General features: G+C 40.1%; 1 long non-coding RNA gene across 1 annotated transcript in view; it reads left to right on the forward strand.

Annotated features, from left to right (window-relative positions):
• LOC138146268 (uncharacterized) overlaps window positions 1-10,925 on the forward strand; it is a 40,926-nt gene extending 30,001 nt beyond the window's left edge. The window contains exon 5 of the long non-coding RNA XR_011164442.1: window positions 9,276-10,925. This is a non-coding gene — a long non-coding RNA (uncharacterized lncRNA). The remainder of the gene's footprint in view (window positions 1-9,275) is intronic.
• The last annotated feature ends 2,499 nt before the right edge of the window (window positions 10,926-13,424 follow it).

The following is a 13,424-nucleotide window of genomic DNA, read 5'->3' on the forward strand; positions in this document are numbered from 1 at the left end:
ATTCATCAATCTACTCTTTCTCTATATTTACTGACATAAGTGTTTAGAGATACAATTTTTCTCTTAAGTACTTCCTTGGCTGCATCCTATAAATTTTGGTGTGTTGTCTTATTGTTGCCTTTAATTAAATTATATTTTTCCTGTGATTTGTTCTTTGACCCACTCATTCTTTAGAATTAGATTATTTAGTTTCAAATTAATTTTTCTTTTTTATTTTGAGAGGGGAAGGTAGGGCAATTGGGGTCAAGTGACTTGCCCAAGGTCACACAGCTAGTTTTTTTTTGTGTGTGTATGTTAAGTGTCTGAGGCCAGATTTGAATTCAGGTCCTCCTGATTCCAGGGCTGGTGCTCTATTCACTGTGCAACCTAGCCACTTCCCCTCCCCCCCCAACCAATTAAATTTTTTTTAAGCAATTGGGGTTAAGTAACTTGCCCAAGGTTACATGGACAGTTTTTTTTGTGTGGGTGTTAAGTATCTGAGGCTGGAACTGATCCTGGGTCCTCCTGACTCCAGGGCCAGTACTCTTATTCACTGCACCACCTCCAATTAATTTTTAATCTATGTTTCCATAGCCTTTGATTGAATTTATTTTTTTGATCATTATGATCTGAAAAGAATACATTTAATATTTCTGCTTTTCTGCATTTGGATTTGAGGTTTTTATGCCCTAATCAGTTTTTGTATAGGTAACATGTACCATTAAGAAAAAAAAACATATTCCCTTTTATTTCCATTCAGGTTTCTCTGGAGGTCTATCATATCTAAGTTTTCTTTCTTCCTTTTTTTTTTTTGGTGTTTTTGAAGGGGGGAAGGCAGGGCAATTGGGGTTAAGTGACTTCCCCAAGGTCGCAAAGCTAGTAAGTGTAAAGTGGAAGGGTCAAATTTGAACTCAGACCCTCCTGATTCCAGGGCCAGTGCTCTACTCACTGTGCCACCTAGCTGCCCCAGTGCCACCTAACTGCTCCTAAGTTTTCTAAAATTCTATTCATCTCCTTAACTTCTTTCTTGTTTATTTTTTGGCTGGATTTCTCTAGTTCTGAGAGGGGAAAGTTGAGGTCTCCCACTAGTATATTTTTAGTATCTATTTCCTTCTGTAACTCATTTAACTTTTTCTTTAAGAATTTGGATCATTCCCTAACTGATAAATGGTCAAAGGATATAAACAAGCAGAACAAGCAGTTTTTAGATGAAGGAATCAAAATTATCTATAGTCATAAACATCTCACACCTATCATATTGGCTAAAATGACAGAAAAAGGAAATGATAAATACTGGAGTGTATGTGAGAAAACTGGGATATTAATGCACTGTTGGTAGGGTTGTGAACTAATCCAATCATTCTGAAGAGGAATTTGAAACTATACCCAAAGGGCTATAAAACTGTGCATACCCTTTGATCCTGCAATGCCATTACTAGTTCTCTATTCACAAAAGATCATAAAAAAGGGGAAAAGTCTAACATGTATGAAAATATTTATAGCACCTCTTTTTATGTTGATAAAGAATTAGAAATGGAGGGGATGTCCATCAATTGGGGAATAGCTGAACAAATTGTGGTATATGGATTTGATGGAATGCTATTATGCTATATGAAATGATGAGCATACTGATTTCAGAAAAACCCAGAAAAATTTACTTGAATTGATGCAGAATCAGAAGAATATTGTGTATGCTAACAGCAGCATTGTGCCATGATTGACCATGAATGACTTAGCTGTTCTCAGCAATACAATGATCCAAGACAGTTCCAAAGGACTCATGGTGGAAAATGCCATTCACATCTGGAGAAAGAAATTTAAATGTAAATTGAAGCATTCTATTTTCATTTAATTTTTTTTCATGCTTTTTTCTTTTGTTCTATTTATTCTTTTACAACATTACTAACATGGGAATTGTTTTTAAATTAAAATAATTAAAAAAGGAATTTCGATGCTATACCATTTGGGACATATTTGTTTAGTATTGATATTACTTCATTGACTATGGTAATTTTTAGCAAAATGTATTTTCCCTGCTTATCTCTCTTCATTAGGAATATTTTTGCTTTAGCTTTGTCTGAAGTCATGATTGCTGCCCCTGCTTTTTTTTTTTTTAACTTAGGCTAAAGTATAATAGATTCTGCTACAGACCCTTACTTTTACTCTGTGTGTATCTCTCTGCTTCAAGGGTGTTTCTTGTAAACAATATATTGTCAGATTCTGGTTTTAATCCACTCTGCTATCTACTTTCCTTTTATGAGTGAGTTCATTCCATTCACATTTACATTCACATTTATGATTGCTAACTGTATTTTCCTATTTCTTATTTTCCCCCTATTTGTCTTTCTTTCTCTCTCCTTTTACCTTATCCCTCCTATAAAGTCTGTTTTGCTTTTAACCACAACCTCCCTCAATCTGCCTTGTGTTCTATAACCCTCCCCTTTTTTATCCCCTTCAAGACAGATTTCTATGCCTGATTGAGTGTCTAGGTTCTCTTTGAGTCAACTCAGATAAGAGTAAGGTTCAAGTGTTGTCTACACCACCCCTGCCTTTCACTCCATTGTAAATGCTCTACCTTTAATGCCTCTTTTATGTAAGACAATTTATGCCATTCGACCTCTCCCTTCCCCCTTGTCCCAGTGCAGCCCTGTTTTCCACCTCTTAATTTTATTTTTTGGAAATCATCCCATCATTGTCAACTCACACCCATGCCCTCTATGTATACTCTTTCTAACTGTCCTAATAATGATAAAGTTCTTAGGAATTACAAGTATCATCACAGTTTTACCTTATTAAATCCCTTATGATTTCTCTTTCATGTTTACCTTTTTATGTTTCTTCTAAGTCTTGTATTTGAAAGTAAAATTTTCTTTTCTAAAAAATTTTTATTTATTTATTTCTAGTTTTCAACATTCATTTCCAAAAGATTTTGAGTTCCAAATTTTCTCCCTATCTTTCCCCTCCCCCCACCCCAAGATGGTAATCATACTGATTACCCCTTCCCCCAGTCTGCCCTCTCTTCTATCTCCTCAATGCCCTCCCTCACCCTCTTACCCCTTACTTTCTTGTGGGGCAAAATGGATTTCTATAACCTATTGTCTGCATATCTTATTTCCTGGTTGCATGTAAAAACAATTTTTAAAAATTTATTTTTTAAACTTTGAGATCCAGATTCTCTCCCTTCTTCCATCTTCCTCAACCCCCATTGAAAGGACAAGCAATTCAATATAGGTTATAGATATGTAGTTACGTAAAACATTTCTGTAGTAGTCATATTATGAAAGGCGAACTATATTTTCCTCCATCCTATCCCCCCCATTTATTCTATTTTCTCTTTTAACCCTGACTCTTTTCACAAATGTTTGCTTCTGACTATCCCATCCCCCAATCTACCTCCCTTCTATAATCCTCCCCTCTTATCCCCTTCCCCCCACTTTCCTGTAGGCTAAGATACCCAATTGAGTGTTCATGTTATTCCCTCCTTAAGCCAAATACAATGAGGGTAAGATTGATTCATTCTCTTTCACCTCCCTGCCCTTTCCCTCCATTGTAACAGCTTTCTCTTGCCTCTTTTATGTGAGATAATTTATCCTATTCTATCTTTCCCTTTCACCTTCTTCCAATCTATTCCTCTCTCACCTCTTAATTTTATTTTTTAGATACCATTCCTTCATATTCAACTCACCCTGTGCCCCTTATATATGCATATACACACATATACATACACATACACACACCCATACACACACACATATTCCTTTCAACTATTCCAATACTGAGAAAAGTATCATAAGTCACAAATAGTGTCTTTCCATGGAGCAATGTAAACAGTTCAACTTTAGTAAGTTCCTTTTGATTTCTCTTTCTTGTTTACCTTTTCATGCTTCTTTTGATTCTTGTATTTGAAAGTCAAATTTTCTGTTCAGCTCTGGTCTTTTCATCAAGAATGTTTGAAATTCCTCTGTTTCCTTGAATATCCATATTTTCCCTGAAAGTATTATACTCAGTTTTTCTGGGTAGGTGATTGGTTTTAATCCTAGCTCTTTACTTGCTGAGCCACCTGGCCTCCCCTAAGCAATTGGGGTTAAGTAACTTGCTCAAGGTTACATGGCCAGGTGTTTCTGGGTGGGTGCTAAGTGTGTGAGACCGGGATTCGATCTCCAGGTCTTCTCAACACTGGAGCCGGTGCTCTTACTTGCTGTGCTACCTGGCCGCCCCACCTGGAGAATTTCTTGAAGGATGATTTCTAGGTTCTTTTTTTGATCATGGCTTTCAGGTAGTCCAAAAAATTTTTAATTGTCTCTCCTGGATCTATTTTCCAGGTCAGTGGTTTTCCCAATGAGATATTTCACATTGTCTTCTATTTTTTCATTTGTTTGGATCTGTTTAATAGTTTAATAGAATCTTGATTTCTCATAAAGTCACCAGCTTCCATTTGTTCCAATCTAATTCTGAAAGAGTTATTCTCTTCAGTGAGCTTTTGAGATTCTTTTTCCAACTGACAAATTTGCCTTTTTTAAGGCATTCTTTTCCCCATTGGCTTTTTGAACCTCTTTTGCCATTTGAGTTAGTCTATTTTTTAAGGTGTTATTTTCTTTAGTCAAGTTGTTGACTCTCTTTTCATGATTTTCTTGCATCATTCTCATTTCTCTTTCCGATTTTTCCTCCACTTCTCTTACATGTTTTTCAAAATCCTTCTTAAGTTCCTCTATGGCCTGTAAGCAATTCATATTTTTCTTGGAAGCTTTTGGTGCAGGAGTTATGACTTTGTTGTCTTCCTCCTGTTCTATGCTTTGATCCTTTTTGTCCCCCCAAAAGGAATCTAGAGTCGGGTTGCTGTGCTTGCTTTGCTTCCTTTGATTGCTCATGTTGCCACTCAATTTTTTTTTTGAGACTTTTGAGATTTTTGCCACAGTAGAACTCTGCTTCCAGAGAGGAGAGCTTTGTCCCAAACTGCTGGGGTTTTCTCAGCTGCCAGAGCTATTAGTTGGGTACACTCTCAGAAGCCTCCACTGGCTCTGGTACACTGGTCATGCACCCCAGGAACTCCACCCTAGACAGCAATCCAGATCCAAGCAAGTTAAAGCAAGAGCAGTTACCCCTCAGACTGATTGCTTGGTCCTCCTACAATCTGCAGGCCAGGCACTCTGAAACAGCCATGTGGCAGTGGCCGCTGAACCTCAGCCGCTTCTCCCTCTGGGGGCAGAGGCTGGACCTCACTCCCAGACCCCCTGTTCCCACAAAGTCCACACTGAACTTTCACTTTGTCTTTGGCATTTATGGGTAGATAATTCTGGAAACCACCACAGCTGCTGGTGATCTACTCTCCCAAAGTCCCTCCAGCTGGGGCTGGTCATGTCCACCCTGAGACTAAAAACCACAGGGTCACATGGGGCTGGGCTCTGTTCCCAGCACACTGCAATGGATCCTTCCTGCCAGCCTGCTGGACTTTCTTCATCAGGAGGTTTGTTTCACTCTGTCACAACTCTGGGTTCTGTAGAGTTTGTTTAGAGTCATTTTTTATAGTTATTTGAGGTGGTTATGGAGGGGTCATAGGGAATTTTCCTGCTTCTATGCTGACATCTTGGCTCCACCACCTAAACTGTTTTTTTTTGGTCATGGTTTTCAGGTAGTCCAATAATTCTTAAGTCATCTCTTCTGAATCTATTTTCCAGGTCAGTGTTTTCCAATGAGAAATTTCACATTTTCTTCTATTTTTAAAATTCTTTTGACTTTGTTTTTATGATTTCTTGATGTCTTGTTAAGTAATTATATTCACTTGCCCAATTCTTTTTTTTTTTTTTTTGCTTTTTTTGGAGGGGGGAGGGCAGGGCAATTGGGGTTAAGTGACTTGCCCAAGGTCACACAGATAGTAAGTATGTCAAGTGTTGGAGGCCAGATTTGAATTCAGGTCCTCCTGACTCCAGGGCCAGTGCTCTATTCACTGCACCACCTAGCTGCTCCCAATTCTAATTTTTAAGGAGTTATTTTCCTCAGTGAGTTTTTGTATCTCCTTCTTCATTTGTCCAGTTCTTTTTAAGGAGTTATTTTCTTCAATGAATTTTTGTACCTCTTTTCTATTTGGCCAATTCTGCTTTTTAAGGAATTATCTTCAGTGGATTTTTGTGCCTCTTCTACCATTTGGCCAATTTTATTTTTTTAAGTGTTATTTTCTTCAGCGTTTTTTTTTAAATTTTTTGGTGTGCCTCCTTTATCAAGATGTTGACTTTCTTTTCATAATTTTGTTGCACCACTCATTTCTTTTCCCAGTTTTTCCTCTACCTCTTTTTTTCTGATTTTTTCTTTGGAGGGGGGAAGGCAGGGAAATTGGGGTTAAGTGACTTGCCCAAGGTCACACAGCTATTCCTATAGTATATATACCAGTAAGTGTTAAGTGTCTGAGGCTGGATTTGAACTCAGGTCCTCCTGACTCCAGGGCCAGTCCTCTATTCACTGCTCCACCTAGCCACCCCTCCTCTACCTCTTTTATTTGATTTTTAATTTCTTTTTAGTTCTTCCAGGAATTCTTTTTTTGTACCTATGACCAATTCACATTTTTTCTTTGAAGCTTTGCATGTTTTTGTTTTGACTTTAATGTCTTCTTCTGAGTTTGTGTTTTGATCTTTCCTTTCACTGTAGTAACTTTCTATGGTCAGGTTTTTTTTATTGTTGTTGTTTGCCCATTATCCAGCTTATTTCTTTTTTTTTAAAGTTTTTTTTTAATTGATGTCATTTGTTTTTTATATTATCATATTGTTCCCCAGTATCCTTCCTTCACCTTCCCAGAGAATCATGCTGTATAACAATTAGTATTTTTTTTTTAAGCAATTGGGGTTAAGTAACTTGCTCAAGGTTACACGGCCAGTTATTTCTGGGTGTGGTGCTGAGTGTTTGAGCCCGGGATTCGATCTCCAGGTCATCCCAACACTGGAGCTGGTGCTCTTACTTGCTGAGCCACCTGGCTGCCCCTAAGCAATTGGGGTTAAGTAACTTGCTCAAGGTTACACGGCCAGGTGTTTCTGGGTGGGTGCTAAGTGTCTGAGCCCAGGATTCGATCTCCAGGTCATCCCGACACTAGAGCCATTGCTCCTACTCACTGAGCCACCTGGCCGCCCCTGTCCAGCTTATTTCTTGACTTATAATTTTCTGTTAAAGTTGGGCTCTGTTCCTGGGCTGGAGAGGCTTCAGGACTTTCTTACAGCTGTGTTCAGAGCTAACTCTGGGGTCTATAGGTCTTCAGTTCTTTCAAGGTGATATGATCTAAGGAGGGGTGGAGTCTCTGCTCTCCTAGCCTATGTTCTGGTCTGTGAGTGACCACAAGCATTCTCCTCCACGACTGAACTATGATCAGAGCCCCTGCACCAACCTGACTGCAAGTGCTAGTGAGTTAGTGCTCCTCTTAGTTCTGGCATTATAACCTGGAACTGGGTATGGACAGTGTGACAGGGTCCTCACCCAGTGCCAGCAAAGGATCCTTTGTAATCTTCTGACCAGCTGCTTTTGTGGGTTGAGAGCTCCAGTAGCTGCTTCTGCCACTGATGGACTGCCTCCAAGGCCTGCTGCTGGCACGTTGGTGTTCTGCAGTCTATACTGGGGTCCAGGTCTGAGCATGACCCTCTGCTGACCTCCTAAGTTGTCCCGGGATTCAAAATTGTTTTATCCTGCACTTTTGTTGGCTCTGCTGCTCCAGAATTTGATTTGAAGCATCGTTTTAAGGTTGTTTGGAGGGAATTTGGGGACGGTTCATGTGAGTCCCTGCCTTCACTCCACCATCTTGACTCTGCCTCTGAAAAAAGAAAGACATGATTTCTAAGGTCATTCATAGCTCTTGATGTAGTGATCCTATTTCTGTATTTGGAAAGTATGTATGAACGTATTGTTGGGGGATTTGCATTTCATGTTTAGCAAGAGAAATCCATAGATTCCTGCCTCAGTCACTGAAGACCTATGTGGCCTTGGTAAGTTACTATTTCTACCATTTGGAACCTTGAGTGAAATTCACCTATAATTTAAGTACTAGAATGAGCCCCAGGCAGGAAGTGAGAGGACCTGAGTTTCATTCTACGCTCTCCTCTTTACCATTGATTTGCCCTTAGACAATCAATCAACCAATCGATAAACATTTATTAAGCACCTGTCATGCTTCAATAAAAGGAAAAGAACCTATTTGTAAAACAATATATATTTATAGCAGCTCTTTTTGTGGTGGCAAAGAATTGGGACTGGAGGGGATGCCTATCAATTGGAGAATGGATGAACAAGTTGTGGTATATAAATGTAATGGAATACTATCGTTTCATAAGAAATTATGAGCATGCGGATTTCAGAAAAACCTGGAAAGACTTATATGCACTATGTAAAGTGAAGTGAGCAGAATCAGGAGAATATTGTATATAGTAACAGCAATATTGTAAGATGATCAACTGCAAATGAATTAGCTATTTGAAGCAATATAATACAATGATCCGAGTTAATTCCGAAGGATTCATGGTGAAAAATACTATCCACTTCCAGAGAAAGAACTGATGAAGTCTGAATGCAGATTGAAGCATACTTTTTTTACTTTAATTTTTTTCGTGATTTAGTTTTTTGGTTTGTGGGTTCGTATTTTTTTTTGGGGGTGGTGGTGGTGTTTGGCCTATGTGTTCTTTGACAGCATGACTAATGTGGAAATATATTTTGCATGATTGACATATACCAAACTGCTTACTATCTCAGGGAAGGAGAAGAGAGAGAAAGAATTTGGAATTCAAAATTTTTTTAAAAGAATGTTAAAAATTATCTTTACATGTAACTGGGGAAAAAAAATATTAAAAAGTATGTACCATGCTCTAGGCAGTCTACTAAGCTTCGGCAAATCACTTAATTTCTCTGAGATTTTCTGTGTAAAATTAAAGGATTAGAATAGGTGGCCTCTAGGTTTCCTTCCAGCACTAAATCTATGCTTTCCTGCCTTATCCCATGAAACATATTCCTGCGGTATTTCTTGTGGCTTCATAGCTTTAGTTCTGTCAATGGGCTAGTCGAGACCATCTCATTATGAACCCACAGTTCAGGCATACTGCCACCAGGTGGAGCTAGCATACTTTAACTTCCAGGTACGTGCAAGGGTGTATAGAAGCAGAAACCTTTGGAAGTTGGCAAGAGGCGGTCTCGCCCAAAACTCCCATTTTATAGAGGAGGAAACTGAGAGGTGGGAGTGATTTGCCCAATTTACACAAAGAGTAGGGAGCAGAAATCAAAGCTAGGTCCTCCCGCTCCTAGCCTAAAGAACATTCTGTTGCCTTATGTTACAGGTGTATGTTCACTCTGAAGGAGTGAGAAATGTGTGGATTTCGGGGTTTGGAGAGGGAGAAGCAGCATTGTGAAAATGGAAAGATGGGGGGGGTGCGGCTAAATGGCACAGTGAATAAGGAACCGGCCCTGGAGTCAAGAGGACCTGAGTTCAAATCTGACCTCAGACACTTAACACGAAAAACTAGCTGTGTGACCTTGGGCAAGTCACTTAACCTCAATTGCCCTACCTTCCCCGCTCCAAAAAGGAAAAAAAAAAAAGCAAAAAAAATTTTGGAAAGATCCCCGCATTTAGATTCAGAAGACCAAGAAATCCTAGATTCACTACTTTTTCCCTGGGTCAACTTGGGGGAATTATGGGCACTCAGAAGAGGCTTCTTTGTTTTTGTTGTTCAGGTGTTTCAGTAGTGTCTGACTCTTCCTGACCTCATTTGGGGTCTTCTTGGCAAAGATACCATATTGCTTTGCCATTTTCTTCCCCAGCTCATTGTACAGATGAGAATACTGAGGCAAGCAGCACTAAGTGACTGTGATAGTAATGGAATGTGGAGATTCCCCTGTATTGGGCTTGGGTTTCAAATTGATTGTATTAAAACCCAGAGCTTGTTAATCCCACCTGTGGGATGGACTTTTTGATGTGAAAAGAAAGTCCTGAACTGGGAGGAGCTGGTGACGTAGATTTGGAGACACAAGAGAGAGGCGGAAGATCTTTTTGGAAGCAGCACCTCGTGGAGAGAGAGAGACTAAGAGAATTGCTGGTGGCCGCTTTGAATTGCCCTGGACTTTTGAGACCTGCCCCCTGAGCTGCCAAGGACTGAGGAGACATGGCTGTTTTGCTGGTACTTTGTCTGTTTTGATGTTATTTTGCCAGATTTGTCCACTGGTGAAAGACTGTCCTTTTGTTGAAGAAGTCCTGGAACCTGGCTGTTCGCTAAGAAGCCCTGAGACTGTCCTGCAGACAGAGAGTGAATACTGTCCACTGGTGAGGGACAGTACTGTTGTTGCAGGGGTCTGGAGACTGTCCTGCAGACAGAGTGAATACTGTCCACTGGTGAAGGACAGTGCTGTTGTTGCAGGGGTCTGGGAGCCTTTCTGTTGGTTCAGAAGCCCTGAAGAAGGATTTTCTTGTTGTATGTTTACAGAAATCCTGGGAGAGGGCTTTGCTAAAGTGTTCAGGGGTTCTAGGACTGTTCTACAGACAGAGGATGAATTCATGAAGGGACTGGCAATGTATCTTACGGCCTTGCTAAGCCTTGTCTCCCCAGGAACTAAGATTGCTGAGAACTTGCCTCCTGTCAAGATGAAGAAAAGACCTCCATTTGGGTATTAAGTGCTGTGTTTAAACTTGATGTAACTCTGGGGTAGATTCAATTGTGATCCAGGGGTGGGGAACTTTTGACCTTATGTTTGGAAACTAATCTCCATTTGAGAAGAGGGGCTTTGTGGTGGACTTAATTAAGGTATAGCCTAGGGGTGGAGAAGTATTTAGAACGGAGACTTTGTAATTGATTGAATGATTGGAAGATCCTGGGGTGGGGTAGTACTTGGAGATTATTTAATCACACTTAGTAAATGCTGTATTTGGAATGATGTCATGTTTTGATCTTCTCTGTTCTTGGTTTGTCACTAAATAAAATAGAGAGCACCTATGCTGGTATTTTGAACCTGGGAAGTTGCCTTTCTTTTGGCATTACATTACAGTGACTTGCCCACAGTCAGACAGCTAGAAAGTGTCTGAAGCCAGATTTGAACTCAGATCTTCACCAGGCACTCTAATATACCACCTAACTGCCCCTGGCTTATTTATAGGATCATAGATTTGGAGCTGGAAGGGGCCTTAGAGATCATCTAGTCCTCTACATGAGCTCAAGTGACTTTCCTAAAACCACACAGGTTGTAAGTGACAAACTCATTATTTGAATCCAGGACCTCTGACTCTACAACAATAACTCTTCCCCCTATTTGACTAATGTGAGATTCTTAGAGTATTCTTATTGGAAGAATGACATTACTGGCAGAAATAAGAAACTTAGAAAGAGGCAATGACTAATGGGAGGGGAGTGGGAGGGAAGGGAAGATAATGAATTTCATGTTGGAGATGTTGAGTCTGAAGTGCTTAGAGAATAGCTAGTTGGAGATATCCAGCAGGCAAGTTGGTGATGTGGGATTGGTGCTCAGGAGATAACCTTGGGCTGGATATATAGACCTCAGAGTGATCTCTGTGGAGATGGTGATTAATATGATCACCAAGAGAGGGGGCATAGAAGAAATATGAAGAGGGTCCTGGAGACAGTCTTAGGGTACAGTTAGAGGCTGGATCTTCTTACCCTACAAAGAAAACCTCATTCAGGTAGGAGGGAAACCAAGAGATCAGGGTCCTGAAAACCCAGAGAGAAAAGACTGTCTATAAAGAATGAATAATATCAAATGCTTCAGAGAAGTCAGGCAGTATGAGGATTAAGGAAAACACCATCAGATTTGGCAAGGAAGAGATCATGGGTAACCTTGGAGAGAATGCCTCAGTTGAATGGTGGAGCCAGAAGCCAGTTTGGGAGGGGCCAAGAAGTGAATAGGAGAAGAGGAAATGGAGGCAGGGGTGTATAGATTACTTTTTCTAGGAATTCAGCTATAAAAGGCCTTTCAACCTTAATCTGTCCAAAATAGCACTCATTTCCCTCCCCCAGTCCTCACCCTCTTACTAACTTCCCTGTTTTTTTTTCCAAGAACAACCATCCTTCATATCACTCAGATTTCCTCCATCAGAGTCAACCTTAGTACTTGACTCTCCTCACCACATTCCCCTATAGCTAAATACTTGCTAAGTCTCATGATTTCTTTTTCTACAAAGACTCTCACATGTGCCCTCTTCTCTCCACTCACAGAGCCCGGTCTTCATCACCTCTTTCCAATGCTATTGGAAGAATCTCCCAACTGATCTCCCTGATACCCTTTTCTAATCCATCTTCTACAAGACTGCCAAAGTAATTATCTTAAAGCACAGCTAAGACTTTGCTACTCCCCTGCTCAGGAAGCTTCATTGATTCCCTACTACGTCCTTAATAAAATATACATTTATCTGTTGGAATGTATAACCCATCATAATCTGGTTCCAGCCTATATTTCCAGATTGATTTTTATATTCCTACCCTTCATGAACTCTACTGTCTCTTTGAACTCAGGCCTCTGTCTTCTACCTTCTTACTTTTGTGTAGGTATTTCACCCATTTCTGGAATGTATTGTCTCCTCATTCCTGACTTTTAGGATCTCTGGCTCCCTTCAAGGTTCCTCAGGTGTCATTGCTCACATTGTCCCAATCATGACTTTGTATTTGCCATATATGCATTTTGTTTGCTTATCAATGTATACCTTATGTCCTTCCAATAGAGTGCAAACTCCTAGAGGGCAGGAATTGTTTCCTTTTTATCTTTGGGTCTCCAGAAACTACCATCACATCTAGCATAAAGTAAGCCCTTAGTAAATGTTTGTTCATTTGATTGGAAGGAAGAAAACATCTGGGCAGGGAGGTGGCCCAGTGCTGAGCCTGGAGTCAGGAAGACCTGTGTTCAAATCCAGCTTCAGACACTTACTAGTTGAGTGACCGTGGGCAAGTCACTTAACCCCTATTGTCTCATTTTCATGAGTTCAAATATGGACTCAGAAGTTTACTAGCTGTTTGAGCCTGTGTGAGTCGCTTAACCCTTTTTGCTTCAGTTTCCTCATCTGTAAAATGAGTTGGAGAAGGAAATGGCGAACTACTCCAGTGTCCACTACCAAGGAAAGCCCCAAATAGGATCGCAAAGAGTTGTACATGACTGAAAAACAACTGAACAATGAAAGGAGACATCTCGCATCATGGTTGGAAGGGATGGCAGGGTCAAAAGAAGTATTTTCATTTTAAAGCTGGTGAAAGACCCAGACATACTGCAAAGCAGCAGGAAGACATGCTGCTGACGGGAGGGGGAAAAGGGAGCAGACATTTATGAAGCACCTACTATGAGCCATTCGCTGTCCTAAATGATTTACGATTTTGATCCTTACAATTCTGGGAGGTAGGTACTATGAGTAATAATAATAACAACTAATGTTTCTATAGTTCTAACTGTACCAGGCATCACACTAAGCACTTTATAATTATTAACTCGTTTGCTCC

This window comes from Petaurus breviceps, unplaced genomic scaffold, assembly GCF_028583685.1.
Source record: "Petaurus breviceps papuanus isolate PSGF00001 unplaced genomic scaffold, PetGlider_PUasm1.0 90760, whole genome shotgun sequence".
Lineage (NCBI taxonomy): Eukaryota > Metazoa > Chordata > Mammalia > Diprotodontia > Petauridae > Petaurus > Petaurus breviceps.